The 20,915-nt window shown below is 39.8% G+C and overlaps 1 protein-coding gene across 2 annotated transcripts in view; it reads right to left on the bottom strand.

The window, feature by feature from the left end:
• The window catches only part of C8H19orf12 (chromosome 8 C19orf12 homolog), a 36,937-nt gene extending 16,259 nt beyond the window's left edge, over positions 1-20,678 (bottom strand). Inside the window, exons 1-2 of one of the 2 annotated variants that reach the window (XM_075101482.1) lie at positions 20,562-20,678; positions 16,893-16,990 (exon numbers count right to left, since the gene is read on the bottom strand). The gene's annotated coding sequence lies outside the window, so the exon portion shown is untranslated. The remainder of the gene's footprint in view (positions 1-16,892; positions 16,991-20,561) is intronic. The other variant, XM_075101483.1, reaches the window with a different exon arrangement.
• Between the last annotated feature and the right edge of the window lie 237 nt (positions 20,679-20,915).

The raw sequence follows: 20,915 nt of genomic DNA, 5'->3' as shown, positions 1-20,915 counted from the left end.
AGTGTCTCTGTTTAGATCAGAAATAAAATCAGCGCTTCTACTCCTCTATCTGGGGAATTGCTTACTGGAACTGGAGCAGCAGCTTTCCTGGAAGGACTCCCCTGAGTCATTGTTTTTCCTTGCAACTCATGTACCTGTGCCTCTAGGGTCAAGGTAGGTTTTCCATCCCACTTCTTCGTGTCCTCTCCATGGTCACACAGGTAAAACCATAGAGTGGCCTGTGGTGTGTATCCTCTCTCATGAGCAAAGAGATGCTCTACTCCTAGCAGCTGAGATACTGGTCTGTACAGGTGGGGAGTAGGACATATCGTCTTCAAGCTGCTGAACCTTTCGGGATAGTTTCTCCACAGCTGAGATGAAGGAGGAGGAAATATTTGCTTTGTAATCCCAGAGTTTATCAATCACATCCCCCGCCACTGGTGTCTCGTCATCTTTCCAGGACATTACTGCCAATGAGTTTACATGTGACAATGGTGCGCTCCGTACAAACTTCTGCCACATGGGTCATGTGCACTCAAAGGGAATAACCCTTTGGTCGGTTTGCATCATTGGTCTTGGCTGCGCCCTCTCCCCTCAAGGCTTCTTGTGCACCCAGCAGATCATGGGAGGCTGGAGAAGTCCTTGACTAGTACAAGCACTACCTAGCAACACCTAAACCATCAGTGTGTTATCAACATTATTATCATACTAAGTCCAAAACACAGCACTATACCAGCTACAGTGAAGAAAATTAACTCTATCCCAGCTAAAACCATGACACTCTCTTAATAAATAATTCATACCTGAGATAAATGGAGTGGAGCAAAAGCAGTTCAAGGTGGTCCTGATGCAAACTGAATCCTCCCAATAATCCCACTGAATTCACTGCAGTACACTGGGCTCTTACAAGTACTAGACGTCATTGCTATTCCTATATTGTAGTTCTCCTTGTCCCCTTTATCAGTATTGATTCACTATTTAATTTCCTTTATCAGGATGTTTTACATCTTTTCCCTCTGCAGGTTACTAGGAAATCTATACTTTTAAAAATCAAGAGGGAAAAAAAATTCCCTTTCACACCCCCAAATCCTCAAGTCATCTGTCAAAAGCAAGCATCAGAAATCAACCACAGCAATGATGTGTTGGCATTCTGGATTGATGAGCCACTTGGCAGATTTCTGCCAAGTCCTTCCCTAACATACAGCAGAACCCAAAATAACCAGTTCAGCATGTCCTCAGCGTGCTGGGTTCACTGCATATTTTCACAGCTTTTGATACACTAGGAGATAGGCCAAGGGGCATCAAGAACAATTTCAGCTGGAAATGGACTATTGCTACCACAGAATGACTCATTCTGGCTTTTGGCCTGCTCGTTGCAGGGTCTTGAAAAAATGCCCATCAGAAGTGGGCTCAATCTGGAGGCACTGCCTAGAAATATCTGATGCAATTATCTGAAATACCTATTACCTTCACAGGAAACCACACACCAATTTTTTTTAAGACAATGCACTTAATCTTGTTGGACAAAAAAAGGCCGTTTCTCTACATTTTTTTCTGTGCCAGAGGTTTCTGGAGAAAACATGAAGATTAGGCAACTGTGGCAGACTTAGTTTCATTGTTTCACCTAGTTGTGCTTTTTTTTTCCTTTCTTAAAATCTTTAAATTTCTTACTATGACAATGGCCAAAATAAAACATTAAAAACTTGATGCATGTACAAGTAATATAGATCCATTTGCCTAAGTTTGCAAAGCACCTAAGCATACTCTTGAGATTTTCCTTTCATGTCAATGTGTTAACTTGGATATGGATGAGGATGGTTTAATTTACAATGTTACATCAAAGCAAAGACAAAAGGCGAAAAAGGAAGAAATGTCATATGATCCTCACAACGTGTGATGGGATTGGTCCACAGAGAAGAAAGGGGATGGAAGATGTAAAAAAGCAGGTTTCTAAATCATATCCAAGTTTAGTGGGGTAAGAGATTCCCCCAGAAGCCTGGGAATGCCTGTGCTGCAGTGCTTATCCCTGTCTAATGTCTAGGGCTTTAGACAACCTGCATCTCTCCCTGGACGCTATAACACCCTGGTATGCATCCCCTTATCGGGTCACAGGAACAACTGCATCTGTTCTGAAAGAGTCTGCCAATTCTGCTTCGTATTATGTTTATAATTTGAACCTTCCCTTCTCGACAACAACATGGTTCTGTAACTTCTGAGGTCTGGATTACCAAGAAAATGGTGAGCTTCACAAGATCAAACAAGGCACAGGCTATATTGAAAGAGACAATGAATATGAGAGTTAATGCTGTAGGATTTAAGTCCTCAAACAGAGCCACTCAGTGAGGGAAATTTTGCAACTGCGGAGCGGCTGTTCAAAAGGAACAGCGCTTTCTCCAGAACTCTGTGCAATGACAAAAGGTAGCATTTCTAAAACCAGGAACCTAACTCCAATTTTCACCTATTAACACTCTCTACCTCTGTGCATGAAAGTGTAAGTAATACAGTAAAAATGACTGAACCTCTACTGAAAGACACAACAGCAGGTTACAGAGATCCACTACAAGCAAAGCATCTGCTTGAGGGCAAATCTTCTCCCCATTTCCTACATTAGATATTCATCAGGGTCTGACTTCTAATTGAATACAGGTAAAGGCTCTAACAGGGGTTTGCATATGAAGTGAAGATATAGAGCATCGGTCTCTTCAGCATACCTTATGTGACATTAAGCAAAGAGGAGGTTTGCCTCATCAGCTGGTAGGAAATGGTGAACTTGAAGACCAGTGTGACTGAATTAAATCATTCCGCTGCTGCTGCAAAAGGTGCTTCTTTGCTCTCCCTGCACACTCTCAGGTGATAAAATGCCAAGCTGGGCAAAATCAGTTTGTATGCCAAAAAGACAGATGGACTACTGGTGCAGAAGGTCACAAAACACTATTAATTGCCTTCTATCAGCTCACTCTTGAAAGATGATCCAAAAATGTAGGCTGGTGCTTTGGAAGAAAGTGCACATTGCTAGCTAGCACCAGGCAAACAAGCTGTTAAAGATATTTAAGGCACATCCTTAACTGCAGATGGTATACCTCTCTTCTGCTCTTTCAGACTCTTACTACAGCAGTCATTTATGCTGGGTTTTTTTTTTTACTTCTTCAGCAGCCTAATTTAGTAATTGTTTTTACTGGAACTGAGTAGCCATTTTGGGACCTTTTCAAAAAAAGCTACAGCAAATATGAACGTAAAAGGCAGTGTCCTGAAATTAGTTTACATGTTTATATGTTTCAGCATGTATGAACACTGAAGTGGAAGTCAAATCCTGGTTAAAAAACAGCTATGCAAAATACCTGCAAGGTTTCCAGAGAGGAGCTAAAAAAGAGACAATCTCCTACCACTTCTTCCTCTACTCATCACTGTTTTGCAGAATGTATCTAAGAAAAGTGCATCTGAGATTTCTCCAAACCTCTAATTAAAGGGCATATTTAAAGTAGACACATTTCAAAATCAGATCTAAAATGCATATTATAAATTCAATTAGGGAACAAAGCATTCTGTATCGAGGATGGAAGGATGACATTTGAAGGTGTCTGGAATAACATCAGTGATAGATTTCCATGCTTGATACTCTTAGGAGGTGTGAGAAATCTGTACCATGACCTGGTGCTTGTGGAGTCTGAGAATAGTAAATGTTCAGCTACATATAATTCTGGCCCCAAACATACAGTACTTTGGAGACACAAAGAGTAAGCACAAAGAAGCTGACTTAAGTCCCATCGGAGTCAAGGGTCCTTGGCTGACTTCACTTCCAACCTTACACTGATTTCAGAGGTGCTGAGTGAGAGTCCAAGTTTTACAAAGCTGTTAAACTAAATTTCCTGTTCTTCTGGGAACACAGAACAGAACAATTCTCTCCAGCCTTCTTGGGTCTGAGTTCTGATAATGCGGCAAGCAAGTGGGGAGCTTGCAGTCATGTAGGTAGTAGGGTGGAAGGGAAAAGGCCACCTTGTACAGACTGCATTGCCTGATTTTCTTTTCTCATGTGATAGACTGGAGGCAAGAAGATGGAGAGGTGAATTTGGATCACTATCTACAATGATAGACCAGATTCAAAACTTCCAGAAGTCACTGCAAATATTTAAGTGTGTTACAATGTCATTTTCAGAGTTACATAGTTTAGCATGTTGTATTTTAATGCTGTCTCCTGGGCCGCCTCTCTTGTTTCACTTGCAATCACAAGGGTGTCACCATTTGGAATCACATAATGCCTATGTGGCTACAACAGCATTGTCTAAAGAGCTAGCAGTAAGCTAAATGAAGAGCAGGGCAGTGTATATACCATATTTATGGTTGTCCTATAACGTCGTCTAGACTTTGGAAACAAAAACAACTGGAAACTCTTTGCAAACTACAAAGAGGCCCCTTGTTGGCTTTCTGCAGACCTCAGTGTGGGAGCCATTGCCTCAAAAATGTCATAAACGACTGTCTCAGGAGTAAAATGATGTGCATTCAAAACCAGTAATGGCTATAATTTATAAAGAACAGCTAATGCCAAATGGCTTTACCCACAACAACATGCATATACATAATCATGAGAGGCAGGTGCCACTGGAGTAAAGGGCACTGACCAAGCAGATGAGTAGACAGGGAAAGAACTGGGCAGCCCCTTCTCCATCGTAAGTTCCAGGGGATCTTTCACTCTGCCCTAAGCAGACAAGCATTAAGTTCTCAAAAGTCTGTTGAAAAGACTCACAGCAGGATGTGCCAATCTCTATGCCACAGAAGAATAGAAGACTAAGATTTTGCTGCAATTAGAATAAACAACTGTCCTTAATTTCTGTCAAACAGTAGATGTCTCCCTTTGCCAGTATTTGAAATGTGTAGAACGTTGTTAGGGTACACACCCACAGCCAGCATTATTACTCTTTTTTTCAGCCTACATTCCCATCATGCCTCGTAGAAAAATCTGTGCGGGATGAAAGATAACACTGAGCCCAAACCCTGAGAACAGAGCCACATGAAAGCAACAAATTATAAACTCTACTGAAAAGATGAAGAGATTTTCTTCAGAAAGATCACAGGTCTCATGCTTTAGTCATGGCCTCTTCCTTTGCCAGCAGGTTCAGAGAGAGGGATCTCTGAGAGCTAAGTGATTTCTTTCAAGTAAGCTGCTCACGATGACTAGAGAAACCTCAAGGATTACAGTGCATAAACAATGGGAGAAAAGCTGCTTCAAATAATACACTCAGACAATGTAGTTGCCATTACGGTAGCAATGCAAAATATGGACAGGGATTTAACTGAAACGAGTGATATCTGTATACTTTGGAGGGCTCACTTGTGCCGAATTTGGCAGCATGAGTGTTCATATTGCTTGTTGCTCCACCCCTTGAACAATGAGGCTAAACCCCATATGTGCAGGAGTTGGTAGAGCACAAGCAGTTTTGCTAATCACACTGCATGCAAAAGCAAAAAGACAAAGGGAACTAGTAATGCTTAGACTAGCATTGGGAAAATAATTAAGCATGAATGAAATATTGTATGTGGATTTGAAATGAACGTTCTTGGAAACAATTGTGCTGTTTCAGTTGTGCTGCCTTCCCCCCCTAAGTTTCACAAAGTAATTTGCATGTCATTTAAATAAACACCATAAATTATTGCAAACTTTTTGTTTTTATTTACATAAAACAAAATGCTTATTTCCATTATTGTTTGGATTACCTGACATGCGTGAAACGCAGAGGACTGAAGAAAAACTCCTCTCTCCCCAAAATACTAGATTTCTCACGCATAAGCGAGTTGGAAAGCAGAACCCCACCTTGAGCTTTGCCTTATGTAGACAATGCTCTGTAGATGTAACAGGATTGGATCTTTCAGTTGAGCCAAGCTGGAGCTGCAAGCTGGTCGAGGGTACTGGTATATGCTGCCTTGCACTTGTCAGGGCTTCACGGCCCTTTGTGAACATAAGAACAGCTTCAGCACTGCTTGTCTGCTGGCTTACAATGTTCACTGGCCAAACGTGCTTTTTCTGGGATAGCTTAGTTGTCTGGGGCTTAAGCACACACAGCAAACAATGACAACAACTCTACAGGCATACTGAACCCGCACAAGCCATTTGAGCACATCTGCAGCGGATACTCGGTATAGCTTTCACATGCTGGGAGGTTAGGACACTGTTAACTTGCATCTCTCTGATGAATTAATTCTCATTTCTCTTTGAGAATTCATGAGATGTAGCCACTGTAACTTACAAGGCCTACACTCTTCTCTGATGCTCATATTTTTTTCACTTCCATTCAGTGTTATCCACACATCACCGATTTAATTTCACCTCTGATAAATATTTGCCTCCCTCTTGACTATATAATTAAATTTACTTCTCAGAGTCCTCCTCAGATCTGCTTTCTCCTCTCACCCTGTCAGGGGGTCAACAGCACCCTTGCCATTCTGTGCATTCAGAGAATTAAAACGAAACCAAATGATTGAAATACAGATCCTAATCCAGAAAAAGGTGAGTGCAAGGTAGCATAAAAAGTTAGGTAGATGCACATCCCTTTGTGGGATCATATGGGGCCTGTTGGCCACTGAAAACTAAATATAGGTATCATCACCTGAAAAACCAAGTGACCTAACCATCCACCAAAGGGGGAATTCAATATCTAGCATAAATTTTAATGTTATGGCCACAAGAGAGTTAATGATTGGTTGGGCTTCTGACCTGTGAAGACTGCCTGCAGGTTTCCTCCACAATGCTTTATTTACATCTGGTTGCTCTCTCCATGCTCTCTCCAGTCTAGAAGGGAACCCAACAAATATTCTCCTCTGTTCTCACACAATCCTGGGCTGCTTTTGCCCATGGTCTGTTTCAAAATATGTCCAACATTACAGATTGCGAACCAGATGAACTCATTTTACAGATGTTCTTTTTGCAGAAGAATATCCTTTAGTCTCAATATTTAAGGCTGTTTTTTGTTTTATAAACCAAGTGATTCAACCGCTTCCATCTTGGATATGAAGGCTTTTAGTTTCCTGGATTTTGCTTAGTGGAGTCCTAAGTTTTGCATCACCACAAAGGCAGTAACATTGACTGGGTCTAACTTCCTGATTTCCAGATATCACTAGGGTGTGCTGTAGATCACGAAATTTCAGTAAAGCACAGTTAACAGAGAAAAATCTAGCTGCTATACTAAATATTTTAAATTAATTACAAACACAGAAGCAACTCAACACTGACTCAAATTCCTTTTAAAACAACAAATATGCTCAAGAGAGGTAATACGACACCTTAACAATTTAAAACATTTTTGTTACAGAGGCTTGGTAGAAACAGTGTGGTACCCAACAGAGAACTACCTAGAGTCAGGCAGATAATCACATGCCTAAACTGCCCATAGATAACTAAAACCCAGGAAATGCAGTCTGGTGGGAACTGAAAAAAATGGGACTAGAAGGAATATCCATAACAAACCAGGTAACAAGCAATAAGGGACTCTTTGTGGAAAACTTTCTTTGAAAAAAAAAAAAAAATTATGAGACTATTTAAGTCACTGGAACTCACAAGGGTAAGGACAGGGGATGCACAGTCAGGAGCTGAATAGTAATTATATATATATCAATTAATGCATATAAACAATGGTGCTGAAATTCCCAGTGAGGGTAACAGTAGAACTGAACTAAATTAATCACAGGAAACTGCACCTGTCAGCTTTCAGCTCTTAGTACCAGGGTGCCCAGCACAGAGTGACACCAGGAAGGGGACCGCAGCCTCTGGAAGAAGGAAGGTGTCAGCTTCCAGCTCTTGTCTTCCACCCACTTCCAGCCCCTGCAAGAGGTGGGAACCCTTACTATAACCTACACCCAACAGCTGCTCAGCTCTTGGGAGGAAGCATCTTCCCGCTCTTGCTCCTATAACCTTCAGCCTAGGAAAGAAACATACATCCTGGTACACTGTCCCATCAACTCCCAGTACAGTCATGGAGTGGGGGTGGGATAATGAACTCAGCACAATAAGGATGCTGAATCAGAAGAGTTTTTAAGCACATGCTCAACTTCAAGCATATATTTTCACTACCAACCACAGATTCAAATGCAAATTTAAAAACCAGCACCTATTTAAACATGAACAAAGGCTTAAATGGTTTGCTGTATTGAGGCCCCAAACTGTCAAGACACAGCCAGTATGCCATAGTTAGTGGTAACAGCAAATAGAATTATCAAGTGATGCTTCAGCAGGCTGTATGAACTGAGTTTGGTAGTCGTACACCATGAACCATATATTCATTACTATAACAATTTGTATTACTATTTGTAGCATCTGGGAAACCCCATTCAGGGCTCTATTGTGTTACAGACTGTGCAAGCACAGAAAAATAGGATGGCTCTTACAATGAGTACATCACAAGCCCCACTACCATAATTAACATTGATTATCATTGATGCAAGCAGCATGGGAAGACAAAGATTGAGCCATTTTGGGAGCTGAGGTACTCTTTTACCCTTTAAGGTGGCTTCTCTGGTTCCCAACTACAGAACAGAGGGAGGCTGTTCCGGTGGGGAAGGCTGCAGTCTCCAGCGCTCCCAGTTAGCAGTTCCCATGAGGACATTCTAGGACACAGGATTCAAAGAGGCATCTTTGTCACTTACTAATCCAGTCTCTTTCCCAGGCAACTACATCACACCATCCTGCCCTTAAAATTATCAAGAACCATTACAAACCAGTTAGGAGTGCTTTTTCTTTCCACTCAGAGCATGTGTCTCTCTGAAAACACACCAGGCTGGCTGGAACAGTTGGATTAGACTGTGTATCTACGCATAAATCTAAATACTAAAGAAAGTCTGCTATTCATTGTCACAGATCAGTATTAGTGTGAAATGCAATGGCTGGAATTGACCTGAATCAAGAATCAGAGTCAGACTTTCAGAGTATGTAAATCAACTGAAGTCAAAACACCAGTACCAAACCTAATGTCTGAATGGGATATTTCACCTGCGTCCCCAGGCCCCATTTCCCAGCATTTTTTACTTTTCCCCAGTACCACTGTGAAGCTGTAAGATTGCAACCACCACAATCAATTCTGATTAAAAAGGACAGCTAGCAACCTCCAATCTACTTAATGTATTAGAAAAAGACCGCAAAAAGCCAGATCCACTTTAAATGGAATCTCAAAAGAGTGACCTTAATGGACATGGGATGTGGAGCTGCATGTAGTAAACATCATCTCTCCAATACAGAGCCCTTGCTAGATCTATAATTATCATATGCATCTTCTCATCCCAGGCCCATGGCATTTTCCTAGGTTTGCCTTGGAAACTAAAGCAGTTTTCCCTTTCCAACTGTAGGAAAGACTGTCGACAGCTCTGTAATGCCAGCAAAAAAAGATAACATTTTGAAATGGATAGTGTGAAATTATAGGGTTGAATATTTTGATTCTGTAGTGAAACTATCTTTATTAAGTAAATGAGATTCAAGACCTGAAACTTTCTGTTGAACCATCCTCTCACCAGAATGTTTCTGCATGGTTTTGTTTCATAACCTAATAAAACACAGCCCCTTTGAATTTCACTTTCATATCCAGTGCCATGGAAAATACATCCACAGAAAATAAATTCACACTAGAACTTTAGATCAGTTCTCCATGACATCCCTCATGTCACAACCTAACCTGCAATCTGATGTATCCTCAGACTTGGTGCATATCTGAAGAATTCTCACATGCATTAAACTGAACATACATGTAAATATTTGCAGGGTTTTACTGTAGCTACAATTTCAAATGCAATGCAGATATGTTTACTTGCTCAACTGTAGTTAGTTTATGGTATTTTGCTACTTTTTGCCATTCTGGTAAAGCTTCTGAATTTCATTTTTTTAAGATACTTCCTACAATTTCACTCACAGGGAAGTGAAAGCTAATTCTATAAAGTCTAAAAATATATTCAGATCTGCTAAAAAATTCATCATTTCACCCCCAGGCTTCCACCAGCTGGGACTGTCTGCTTTATGTTTGACACCCCTGAGAGCTACAAGCACAACTTATAAAGATGAGCAAGTTTACTTAAGAATGATTAAGAGATCCATTTTTTAAGTCTTTATGTTGCCAAAATACTGTCTGGGGCACTTACTACTGGAAAACAATTCTTTTTGGCAATTTCTCACTCACTTTTAATACCTTACTTAGGTTATTTGCAAATTTGGAGAGGTAATGTCCAAATACATACACTTCTCTACATGTACGTCCTTCAGGTTTCTCATTACATTCATTAAACTATTTAATTCTCAAGGATCTACTGGAGACACAGTGAAGACCCCCTAAACACCAGTTAAGAATAAACCCATAATGAGAATAAATTACATACACATATCAATTGCTACAAGTCCTGTAAGGAGTGAGACCTTTCTACATAAACATCTGCTGCAGAATTAAATCTGATACATTAATAAAAGTCCTCCTCATCCAAATCAAACAATGGAAGTATAATAGTTACCCGATCAGTTAAATAAATAAATATAAACTTATTCCTTTTAAATAAATAAATTTGCACTACACCAATTTATGTCACTGTGGTACTTAAGGCAAAACGTTTTAAAGGAATAGATTTACTGTGCATACAGATCTCCACTGGGTATGTGTGTAATTATGCAAAGGAAAGGCATTACTTTTAAAGTGGATGAATGGCTGATACTTTTTGATTTACTGCTAGAAACAGGAAAATGGTAATGGCATGAAATAAGCATTTGCAAAACCGTTTTGGCAGACAGAAAATGTTTGATTTACCTAGGGCATCCATCAGGTTCTATACTTTAGATCAAAGTAGATAAATGGAAAGGCAAATGGATATTTTGGGGAAAAAAAAAAATCTACAGCTTTTCTGTCAGCCCTGCAAGTAAGTTAAATATTTGGAGAGGGAAAAAGCCCAAGGCTCTTTGGATGGAAGGAAGTCATGATTCATCACTGCTCTGGCAACTACAGATTTCTGTATTTACCTGGAAAGGTGAGAATGGCATGGAAGTAGTTGTAACTTTCTCACCCTGGGCCTGATCCTGAGAGGTGATTTGAAGGCAGGTGGCAAAGCTCAACATTTCCACCTGCCACTGGAAATGGATAATGTCTACTCTGGGTCATATTTTCCTCTCAACTCCAAGTTGTTCACTCTCTTTTTCTCTCCTCTTCTGGCTTGAATTCACACTGCTGAAGAAAATATATTCCAGTCAAGACACCCACCCACCCACCAACCCCCACCCCAAAATCAAAACCCACTGCCTCCTTAGATTCTTTCAAAATCCATGCAATAGGAAAGCACACTGAAGGTAGGACAAGGCTTACTGGACAATTATCTGTGACAAGTCAGGAGACTGAAGAACAAAAAATCAGCTTCTTACTATGGCAGAATTCTTCCTAGAGGTTCCTAGTGAAAAGCATGATTTCTGTGTGCCATGATCCTTTTCTGAACCTCTCCTATACTAAAATGCATCACCAGGAGCTGTGTAGCGTACGCATTTCGTCAGTCCCTTAAAGCACCACTAGACCTGTGGTACATGTGTTGCACAGATGGTCTGAACATTCACAATAAATCCAAAATGTTTGGGACACATCCAATTTGTTGTGCTTGTGAAAATCCACAGGAGGGCACATGCACCAGATTTACTGCAAGTGTGCACACCATGTGCAGTGGGCATTTCCAGTAAGTGTCAGATTTGCCATACATGCATGGTAGAAAGGATTTGCTCATGTGCTAAGAAAAGGCTGGGATTACTTGACATCTGGAAATCTTGACAAACATACATAATCCTTAAATATAACCTCTCGACAAAATGTCTGGCTGGAGAAGGGCACGTCTGAAGAAATTCAGAATATGTCCCTCTGCCCGCTCCTTCAGGAAATAACGCAGAGTAGGGTATGGCCTTTCCAGCTCTTTCCACATCATTATGAACAAAAGCAGCAAATCCATAAGCTACTTCTGCATCCATTTATTCTATGGAAAGGTTGCCCAGCTCTTAAGAGGCCAAAGAGCAATCAAAACTCATGCCTTTTGCCCAGATAGGTAAAAAACCCAACAGGACTTATAATTATACAGTATCAGAGAGCTGGCTTCTCTCTAGGATACTTGTTTCATACATTTATCATAACAAAATTAGCAGGTATCTGCTCCTGCTGACTTACATGGTCTGTATTTTTAACTCAGTAGCTTATCCTTGACCACTGAAATAGTGGAACACGTTAACCAGAGAGGTTGTAGAAACTCCATCCTTGCAGATATTCAAAACCTGTCTGGACAAGATTCTGAACAACCTCTTCTAGCTGACTGATCTTTGGGCTGGGGGTTTGGACTAGATGCTCCTTCCAACCTCCACATTTCCGTGATTCTGTGGTAAAAATCTTTCCCTTCAGTTTCATAGATGCACTTGCCTTCCAAGAAGTAATTCATTGATCATACGTCTACCATAAGCCATGGTTATCACTGTATACAGAGAGTTCAAAGATGCTGTGTTTTTGGAGTGGGCCAAATCCTCTGCAGTGATCTGCAGTTACCAACAAAAAATGACCAAAAGATATGAAGTTTTACCAACAGAAGAGATTAAGAAGGACAATGCTAGCCCTCTGCTGCATTCCGATATCTGTGACTGGTGAACAACCCTTACACATAAGGCTTTACATACACAGCTCCACAGATGAGATGAAAGCCAATGCATCTTCAGACCAGGCTCAGCAAGCAGCACCCAGACCTTTTGTGCCAATATGCCCTCCAATTTCCCCTCCCCTCTCCCCAAGCTTATCTTTAGTTATGCCTCTTTGAAACAGCAACCCTGCTAAAGACTTCCACGTACGTAAACTCTTAACATCAAGACTCAAGACCATAAGACCACCAAATGCAGGATGCATGTACCCCTATAACAGTCAATGTACCTATGTGAGCTGAAGATTTGTGCACGTCCAGGGATACCTGAAATTTGTACACTTTGTCTGTAGAAAAAGTCATTGCAAGCTTCCATGCAAGGAATACAATAAGTGTTAAAATATTGAGCTAGAAGTAAGGCCAGACAGTATTTCTCCTCCTGTAATAAATCAGCACAGTATGTATACATTAAATCCAATCCCTTGATGTGTCCAGTTTCAGTGATAAAAACTTGTGAGCAGGGCAAAAGTTATTGGGTAGAGATCGATATGCTTGCTGTTGTCCTTGATTGGCAATAATGCAACATCTTCTCCTTGACTATAAGAGGCGCTTTTGTGATTTGGGAGCATAAAGAAAATCTGAACTTGACAGATTTATATAGTAGGAATACACTAATGTCCTTTGACCCGCTTAAGAATAAATATGACCTACCAAATTGTCATTTTTATGGGTATTTACAACTGAGGCACTTTGTAAACCTAAGAACTAATATTTCCCAAAGGAAATCTGTACTCTTGAATCTTGATAAATTATTGAAAAATACAAGCCACTACCAGCCCTACAAATTTTCTCTTCTATTTCTCCTATTTTTAGTTACATAGAAGTTGTCAAAGCAGATTGGACCACTGATCTATTTCACTGGGTATGTTGCTGCACCCATGGCTAGTACTTCAGAGGAATTCTGTAATATTTTTGGCTATTTGATCAAGGCTGTGTAAAAAAAAATTATTTCCCAAAACTTGAAGGGTTTCAGTGCCCAACTGAAATATTACTCATATAATTCTTTAAGCTCTCAAATTACTATTAGAAAAGTATTACAAACTATAACTTCCACAGCCCAAATGCCACTAGCTGGATTTGCTCTCATGAATGCTTCAGTCAATACTTTAAACAGTGCAAGGAGTGAAATAAGCCATCCCAGTCCACCCAAACTCCAGTGCTCACCACCTCATGGGTGTAGAGCAGATACTCTGTAACTTAATAACTTGTTACTAACCAACTACATCCCTAATTTCTTAATTCTACAGGCCAGGAGACCCAGGAAGCCTTCACTTGATTGCTGTATCTCAGCTCCACTTCATCTCACCTATCCACCCACTTGCCACACAAATTTCTTCCATCACCTTTGCTGTCTTTGCCTACAATGGCTTTCAGAAAAAACAAGCAAAATACCCACAGAGGAGAGATGGAAACTAATGAGGTGAGAACCTCTGCCCTTCAGAATCTTCTGGAGGATGACAGCGCATTACTATACCTCTATAGCTTGGTGTTAAGGAAACGGAAGTTTTTGACACAAAATTGATTATTAATATTGTCACCCATAACAGAATGGTTGAAAGCTATTTTCTTTTATCCTTAGTCTTCAGCAGAAAGTTGACAAAAAGCCAGCACTATTCAGTATTTTTCCAGCAGAAGCTTATTGTTTCTCCTTTTGGTTATATCCCTGTACAACAGTACAGATCCTCTCAAAGACTTTCAACACATCAGATTTTGACTAAAGCATCATGACGTGGCCCTCATCTCTACTTTTGCTCCAGTTCTAAGGGCAGCTGCTTTTCTATTTTCCTTTGCACATCTGTGGACAACAAAATCTTTTCTCTATAGCAAGAATGTCTTCATTAAGTCAGTTTCTGCCTTCAGCTTATTCTTAGTCTTCTGCATACTATAATCTATATATGTGCATAAGAAAGGCTTGAGAGGCAAACTGAAAAAGGAGGAAGCCGGAATAAACAATGAGGCAGGAACTGCAGGAAACTTAAGCATCTTTTCTTGCCCTTACTGTGCTCCCTTCTTTTTCATCCTTGTTTACTGCTGAATTTGGGATTCCTCCTACATTTGTATGAAATATGATTTCAACATCCTCAGTTTTGTGACCTCATTCTGATAGCAGTATGACATGGTGCAGCTAATACAGCGACTGTGGCACAAAGTCAAACAATTTTGAGTTTAACTACTACCACGAACAGTTAATTTCATATCAGATTTGGCAAAATTAGATATTTAAAATTTCCTCACTTACCTTACACTTTTACACTTCATGTTGTTCTCTAAGTAATAAAAAGGTCCTAAATACCCACTGATTCATCAGCTCCTGTGTCCTACACTGGATATTCCATTTCCCTTTGCACAGGTAGTAGGACAGAAGTAGAAGTTGCATTTTAATATACAAAGCACCCAATAACCCAGCAATCCATACAACCAAACAGCATCTCTGTCTCATTCACTTCAAGGAGAGTGACATCCTCTGGAAAAAGAAATTATGAAACACTAACATTTGCTGTCTGACACTGAATTTACTTTGTGAAACAATGAAAATTTGACAGTGACAGGAAAGAGGGAAGTTAGATGTAGACAGAGTGTAGTAGTTTCACCCCAATTCACTAAAATCCCTTTTTGACATCTTGAAAGAAACCTACCTGTTAAGAAAATCAACAGATTTTTAATCAAGATAATTACCCTCACACATCTTTTCCTAGTCTTAAGTGTTTAACAGGAAACATCTTAGGCTCTCTTTACTACTTCTAAAGCTTCAAACTGTAAGCAAAGAAACAGACTATGTTGTGAAGTGCAACCCTTTTGCCTCTTGTGAAAGACTTTCCTATTTGCATTGCAGAAAGACTTTTTTTCTCCCTAAAATTATCTGTGCATTTAAAGATTGGGGTGAAAAAGCCTCTATTACTCTCAACATTTCGTTAGAAACCATCTAGCCTTACTTTTAGGTCAGCAGCTGACTGTTTCCTCTGTTTGCTGCAGACCTATATAGGCTGAGAGGAAGGAGCGATGTTTTTGTCTGTAAGCAAAGCACCAGCGAGAAAGAGAGTCACGTATGAATGCTGGAATATTTCAGTGCCCCAAAGGCATCGGTCTGAGATAGTGTATAGGCAAGTAGTAACTTTGCCAGCTGATGAATAATCCAAGGAAAGTATTTAATAGGTCTGTTTGGACCTAAGTGAGTGAGTGTCAAAGTCTTTTTGACAGATGAAGCCAGAAATATGAATGCAGTCAGGAAACTATGCAACATTTTCAACTTAATATTGACCAAGTATGGACTTTTCAACAGAAGATTGCTAACCAGTCATCATATGAGAATGATGTCACCTAACACAGGTCTTTAACAGACACCCTAAAGGAATTTTATCCCTAAAAAAAAGTGTTCAAAGCATCAAATAATCCTTGTCACTAACAGTCAAGCAATAGTTAAGAGTAGGGAAAAAAATGGAGAGAAGTTCTATAATGCCTTAACACGAACAATTTTTTGCAAGCCCCAGTACAAGCACTGGTTCTTGCAAAAGCAAGGAGCTAATTGGGTAGGTTTCCCTGACACGTCTGAGGCAGGAATACAGTTCTGTCTCTCTCTGAATGATTTTAAGTTCTGATGGTATTTCTGCAGCAGGGACCATAGAGTAGAGGGGAGGGTCAGTTCTACTACACACCGTGGCATGTCAGCCCACAAAAAGAATATCTCAGCCCAATTCTCTGCCCATTCTGAACAATATATTATCTAGGTCACATAGATAAGCACTACAAATGCGCAAGAAAAAAAGCCACAGACAGTTCTGTTCCTAAGCGCAATTTCTAAGTTCCTCAGCACAGCAAACACTGACTGGATGTTAGGGCAAAGGTTCAGGAAGTAAGTGAAGTTTTTTAACGCAAACCTTTAATGGTTTCTTTTTGAAGATACATACATCTAAATCTGCTCTTAAACCAAGGAGCTGTGAATTCCAAGCCTGGATTTGCTACAGATATCACCCTGTATTGCCATAATTATCATGCAAACTTCAGCTTTCATTTAGGAAAAAATGTCTCCCTAAGCACACATACCAGCAGAAATGAGCTCAGAAACATAACCTGGGTGTGAACTCATGAAGTCTTAATTGAAGATGCTGCAAACAACCTGGAACTACAGCAAACATCCCCACACACCTCCCTCAAGAGAACCATGCAATGTAGCAATTTGTCATGGACTCTGAGATTTTGCTAAAGCCAAATATTTTGGTTTCCTTCCCCCTTTCTGCTCTGCCAGGACCTACCTGAAAGACCTTTATATTCCTCAGTTTTCCCCCAGTGAGTAGTTTGTTGGAATAGGTGCAGGAAACAAGAATGGGACTCCAACATGTAATCAGGGAATCTGCAGAGTCAAAATAATGGGATGAAAGAACAGACTAGCAGCTGGATCAGCTGCCTAAATGACACAGGGAAGAAAATGTCTGAAAATTATCCATAAATCTTACAAGCTTACATATTTGGAGCACCAAAATAGGCAAAAATCCCTTTGCCTTATTAGACGAGGATAAAAATATTACGTTTTATGAACGGAATGAGGGTTTATTAAGATTTATACATTGATTCAGACCACAAAGTCTATTACTACCAGTGAGTTTTATTTCTCTATAATTTCACTAAAGGAACCCCCATTTTACTAAGTATCTTTCCTGTACTAAAGGTGATACTGAATCTTCATGTAAAGTTGTCCTGGTTTTGGCTGGGATAGAGTTAATTTTCTTCATTGTAGCTATTATGGGGCTAGGTTTTGGATTTGTGCTAAAAACTGTTGATAATGCAGAGGTTGTTTTAGTCTTGCTAAGTAGTGCTTACACTAGGTTGGTTAAGGACTTTTCCAGTTTCCCATGCTCTGCTGGGTGCACAAGAAGCCTGGACGCGACACAGCCAGGACAGCTGACCCCAACTGACCTAAGCGATATTCCACACCATATGACGTCATGCTCAGCGTATAAAGCTGGTGGAAGAAGGAAGAAGAAGGGGATGTTCAGAGTTATGGCATTTGTCTTCCCAAGTCACTGTTATGCATGATGGAGCCCTGCTTTCCTCGAGATGGCCGAACACCTGCCTGCCCATGGGAAGCAATGAATGAATTCCTTGTTTTGCTTTGCTTGAGTGCACGGCTTTTGCTTTACCTGTTAAACTGTCTTTATCTCAATCCACAAGTTTTCTGACTTTTACTCTTCTGTTTCTCTCCCTGATCCTACTGGGGGGGAGTGAGCGAGCGGCTGCGTGGGACTTAGTTCCAAGCTGGGGTTAAACCACAACAGAAGTAATTTTGCTACACAAATGGACACTTACATTCTCTCTGCTGGTTCATAAGTTAACAGCAAGAACCACACATGAAGCTCAGGTGGGCACATTAGGGAACTGAGCTGTGGGCAATTACTGTTATATTTGCACAATCTGGTTTTAAGTTTTTTTTCTGCCCAGCACAGAACAGACATGAGTGAGTACAGTAACTATGCAAGAGCAAAACCTGAGAGAAAGAAGAGATCCAACAAGAAAGGGAGGCTGCTATCTGACATTTTAAAAGGGCAAATCGAAAGCAATCAACACCCAACAAAATGCTCAATGTAGGATGAGGTGATAGCTTAGGATATACGTAGGATACTGTAATGAGGCTAACAAGTGCTGTGTGTTTTAATGTAAATTAACTCAAGATTATCTCTTCACATATTTAAGTGAAGCACTTCAAATTAATTAATACATATTTAATAGAAGTCTTCTTGAACAGCTGTTATTTACTTCTGGAGTTTCTACACATTAGCACTGCTTGCTTTGTTCTGCACTGAAGTTGTTCATGCTCCAAAGTACTTTAACAACTTGGGCTGTATAAAAATTGAAAGCTCTTCCCAAAAGAGGCAGCCTTTCTGATAACTTAATATTTTTACATTAAATATTCAAACACTTTCTGAACAAAAGGTCAAATTCTACTTGCAGCATCTGTGTGAAACAGGCAAGCAGATGCTTAATGCTGCTAGACGAATACTTTCGGCATAAAGAATGATAAAGAGTTGGCTATCAGTCACATTTCCAGGCTTTAAAATCAGCTTTCCTTTACTTCTGTTCTCTAAGTTCTGCACTTACCATTCATACGTAACAAAATAGACCCAAATTATGGCCTGTTCCTTCCACAAGTGTTGCACAGTGGTGTGTTAAATGAAATCCTGACAGAGAAAGTGCTGTCTACTCTATGCATTGGATGAGGATTACACCAACTCATTGGGCTCTTTGTCTTACAAAGACTACTGTGTATGATATTACTTCATTTAGACCTACAATGCATACAGCATTGAAATAAATTCTCACCACCCCTTTTATTCAGATGAAAACCCATTTGAGTCCCAGTCACTTCTGAGTTTTTAGGCTGTGAGTGAATAGAAACCAATTTGAGAAAAATGCTGGTAACACATTATGTTTTCACATTCAGTGATGAATGGGACTTTTGGCAACTGTAATCGGTTTCTTTAAACATAGTTATCATCACTGAACAGTCCTTATCAGTGTATGGGTTGCACTTTTCAGCTGACTACTTGAAGATGTTTACTCTTCTCATAGCACTAGAGCACTGGCTATTGCTCATTGCTTATGTGTCAGCTTTTCCAGCATACAGGCTTACTGAAAATAACTTTCAAAGTTGGTAACAAATGTATTAGAAAATACCTGATGGGGCAACTATCATTAATTCTTCTGTGCAATGATATATGAAAATATATGCAACTTGTGAAAGGCCTGAAAACAGTTCTAAATACACAAAGGAGAAAAATACGTACTGATTTAAGCACATTGATATTACTGATACCTAAATTCATTCTTTTTTATTTAATGTGGTGTTTTTCACAATAAAGAGGACATAACATGGAACTTACTTATTACTCAGGCTAAGAACTTTAAGATTAAACCAGATCAATGCTTTATCTGGTAAATATGCTGTGGAACACTGATTTAGAAAGCATCTTCACGATCCTCAAATAATTCTGCACTGCCTATACCAGCAGCTTGGAGTTAGAGCTGCAGATGCAAGGAATGAGGAAGATGACCTAAATTTTGCCCACACCCCTCCCTGAGTATGGCTGGTACAAGACTGGGTTAGCTATCAGATAGAATCAGTTTCCTAATCCCTATGAGACCACATGAATGCTCCTGCTGGCACAAGAGAAACAGTGGGGACAAGTGGTTGGGACAGAACTGTTGGTTTTGATGGAAGTCCAGACACATGGCAGATTAAAACTCTTGTGTCAACGTGGACTTTGAAAAAGTAGTGCTGGCCACAGTATACAGGCACCGGAAAGGATTTCTATGCATTGAAACTTTGTCAGTGTATTTAGGAGGAAAAGGGAGAAAAGAATGCCAAGGTTGTTGTAGGGTCTAAAGAATCTCTTTTCCAGGAGGTCAGCACACCAGAGATGTTTCACTGCTTTTGATGAGAGTCATGTGGGAGACAGACTAGTCCAGAAAAAAAGAAATGTGAGACTTAATCTCATGCTGTGATGTTCTGGAATCACCATTATGTTAATGAAACCAAATTTCTTGAAAATCTTTTTGCCTTTGGAAGGAGGATTTATCTTTTGTTCAGAGAAGCATGGGTACTCTGCCAGCTGACACAAAAAAATATGTTTGTATACTTGCTTTGATATCTACAATATAACTTTCATTAGCATCAGCAGAAGCCTGATGCATAGCTATCAAGGAAAGAGAGAGAGAACCTAGAGGACAAACTTAGCTCCCAGACCCAAGGAATGAAAACATATGCCCACATTTTATACAGCCATGACAAAACAGGTATTCTTTGGGTTATTTTAAACTTCCTTAGAGCTAAAAGATCAAATTCAAGGGGAATCTCTTTACAACGTACACAGTGAGACTGTAATATTTTTCCTCTACATTTTACAGGAAAAATGGAAATCTGTGTTTACCTGTCAGCTTTGGTAGAAAGGCTTCCATCATAATTACACCTTGTGTATTGGAAGGAACCTGGCAGTTTTTCACATCACTAATACTAGTCTGGAGAGGTAAAAAGCTGTAGAGGCTTGCTGAAAGATAACAATAAACCTTTAATAAAATTTCCAATTTTTGCAAAAACATTTTGACTAAATTCCAACTCTACTTAAAATGTAATTAAATATTTACATTTATTTTCCAATAAGTATTGTAAGTAAATCAATTTCCCAATTATCTTAAATTTTTGTATGGTATACAATTACTATGTTTTTGTAATAAATGCATAGTTCTAATGATAAAATAATTATGTTGAACTTTAATAGAGCCCT

The sequence above is a fragment of the Phalacrocorax aristotelis genome, chromosome 8, assembly GCF_949628215.1.
Source record: "Phalacrocorax aristotelis chromosome 8, bGulAri2.1, whole genome shotgun sequence".
NCBI lineage: Eukaryota > Metazoa > Chordata > Aves > Suliformes > Phalacrocoracidae > Phalacrocorax > Phalacrocorax aristotelis.
The sequence above is the reverse complement of the archived record's forward strand: the minus strand, read 5'-3'. Positions and strand labels throughout refer to the sequence as shown.